Genomic DNA, 3,306 nt, shown 5'->3' on the forward strand with positions numbered 1-3,306 from the left:
CCCCCCCTAAAAAAAGGAAATGTCGCTCACATTTCCTTTTAAAATGTAGAAGTACCAGGTTTTCTTCAAAATAAAACAGGCCACCTTAAAGTGAGCATTTGTTAAAACAAAACACTGGATGGGTATATTTATAAAGCAATGAATGCTGCATTGACCAAATATTCACTGCAGTTGAGTGAACTAGTCACTTAAAACATTGAACTGGAGCTTTCCCTTGTAGTGAAAGTCACAATTACTGCTTTATAAATATAACACTGTGTTGTCTTAATACATACTAGCCAAAAGTTGGGTATTTTGTAAACCGTTTTACATTTTTTTTAATTTATTTTTTTAAACAAATATTATTAAGTAGAAACCATGTGAAGGAGGAAATTAAACTTTTATACACATGAGAGGAGTGCTAGCGGGTATGTTAGTGAGCACTGTCTGCAGGAAAGGTAATTGGAGGGTTTTAGAGAGTGCAGTGGCATGTCGAAGGGTATGATAGGGGGCAGTAGGTGCAGGAGAGCAGGCTATGTCTGCAGGGGAGGAGGGCTGGATAATGTGACAGTACGTAATGTGTGCAGGAGAGCCTTGTGGTGGTTATGACCATGGGCAGTGTGTGCAGATGTGGCATACTGGAGCAGCAAGAAGTATATGCAAAAGTGAAGTGTGTGAGGATATGACAGCAGGCATTATGTGCAGGGAAGACTGTGTTAGTTATGACAAGAGCCAGTAGGTGCAGGAAAGGAGTACTTTAGGGGCATGATGGTGAGCAATATTTGCAGGAGAGGAGTGCCTATTTGTCAATGTCCATGGAGTTGCAATGGTGTTGGTTGTCAGTGGAAGTTAAAAAAAAACCACTGTGTTGGTTGTCCGTAGGAGGAAAAAGTGCCTTGGTGATCAATGGGAAGATAAAATGCCCTGGCAGTGACAGGCAGTTGGAGGAAAAAATGCCCCGGCCTGGATATTTTATGTCGACACCAGCAGATTACATGGGGTGAGACACTCAATCAGGGCAAAAACTTGCGGTTATCCATGGTGTCCAGCCAGAAGGCTCGTCAACATCTAGGCAATATGTGAATATAAATGAAGATTAAATAGTAGCCCGGAGTTCTTTGGGGGCAGTAGACATTTCAAAAGTGTGATCCAAGTCCAGAGATGACGATCAAGTAAAAACAAGACATGGGTTATTTTCTATATTAACCTCCCTGGCTGTAATCCCGAGCGTGACTCTGGGTTAATTTTCTCTGCCAGGAGCGGTAACCCCGAGTCACGCTCGGGGTAACATTGCAGAGCTGTCAGCGGAGTTTTCTTACCTTCTCCTGGCGATCCAGCGATGTCATCCGCTATGATCGCCGGCGAGAATGATCTATGTCCTCCGCCATGATCGCCAGCCGGCATCTGACTTCCTGGTTCCGTTCCCTGCGAGCAGCAGCGGCGCATGGGAGCGGAACTGGGCGGCAAATTCAAAAGTGAAACACACATAAGAGCTGATACAGTGTAATCTGAGAGGACTACACAAAACAGACCTGGACGTTGTGCTGTTGACGTTGTCAAGCCAGAACGCCTGACTGGTCGTCACTTTATGGACTACATTCCGCCAACCGCAAAAAAGGCAGCACCTACCAGGATGTGCGTAGTTTGCTGCTCAAAGAGAGATGGCAATGGAAAGAAACGCCGAAAAGAAACCAGGTTCCATTGTCCTGATTGTGACGTCAGACTTTGTGCAGTCCCATGTTTCAAAATTTATCACGCTCAGGATGTTTATTGAATTTTCTTTGTTTGACAAATTTCATTATTTTTTATTACATTATAGAATAAAATTATATTATTTATTAAATTATAATTCATGTGTTTTTGTGTTTCAAACTTTATCACTTCTGGGATGTCTACTAAAGTCTTGCTTGGTCAGGTTTAAGTAAGTAATTACTAAGAATTGCAGGCCTACAACACCAAATTTCCATGCAAAAAATTGTACCGCTTTTGGCACAAAATTCCTGACATCATACCGCCAGGGAGGTTTATAGAGGTTTGCTGACACAACCTCATCTGATTTACTAAGCTCCATGAACATTCACTTGCTAAGCAAGCAGCCAATAATCTTTTAGTAAATTAACCCAATTATGTTCATACACAGAGACAATTTTATTAACCTATTCTTCAAAATTGAATCCAGATCAAATAAATATACATTGCACAGAAAAGTATTTTATATTTTTGCCCAAACAGTTATGTTTCCAAGCAGCCGGCTCCAAATCTCTCTGCTCTGTTTCCCTAAACTCCCTATCAAGTACAAGATCACAAGGGACAGAGCAGTTTCCAGCAGCTGTCCATCTACTAGCTTGGAGGAGGGGAATGGCATGCCTTGCTGTGCCTGTGGAGGCACACACAGCTTACTAGCACACCCATGAGTGGCTCCATTGGACCCTGCACGAAATAGGAGCCACCCAAAAGCAGGATATCAGGGCCAGAGCTCAAAGCACCAACTGATTCTGCAGAAAACTATTGAACATCAAGGAGCAGCATCCATTGTAAGTGATTTCATCAGCATTTGAAAGAGCTTAAAAACCATTTTACTTTAATATTCAGCTTGCAATCAACTGAAAAAGTAGCAGATTCCATTTAATGGCAACAAGCATGCTTTCTCCTGAGCACTTGCCATTCATTCTGAATTATGTGCAACCGCAACGAGCAGTTACCATTCATTCTGAATTATGCATTAATCCGTGTGCAACCACAACAAGCAGTTACCATTCATTCTGAATTGCATTCCAACGCACAAATGCAGTGCAAAGAAAAACACCCTACCCTTAATACATAAGTGTGAATGTACAGTTGTTGTGCTCTGTGATGTCCAATGCCTAGTGCAGGTGTATTCCCCCCCCCCATGTGTTGAGGCTTGTTAAAGAGACCCTGTGACCTACTTGAAAAATGTCAGGTGAAAGCAAAGAAAAGTCAAATATTTAAAATGCTTACTTTAAATCTTTATTTCTCCCATTCATTATTTTTATTCACTTGTGATGTGCCTTTGAACATGCTAGAAATTTTGACTACTCCCTGAAGGGTCGGTTTCCTAGCACAGCCCCCTGCAATGTCATAGTCTATGCTTGACCCAGCTGCTTAAAGGAGGAGCGAAGTGGTATGATACACAGGGGTTGATTTACTAACCTTTTAAACACACCACGAACGTGTATACACCTCTGTAGTGTGTTCCCTCCCAGCATGATCTATGGGAGGAATCGAAACACCTTTGTAGTGTGTACACACCCAGCAGGTGTGTTGTTCAAAGCCCTGCAATGAATTGCAAGGTAATGTGGTGTAAAT

Source organism: Nanorana parkeri, unplaced genomic scaffold (genome assembly GCF_000935625.1).
Source record: "Nanorana parkeri isolate BGI_ZX_2015 unplaced genomic scaffold, ASM93562v1 scaffold691, whole genome shotgun sequence".
NCBI classification, from domain to species: domain Eukaryota; kingdom Metazoa; phylum Chordata; class Amphibia; order Anura; family Dicroglossidae; genus Nanorana; species Nanorana parkeri.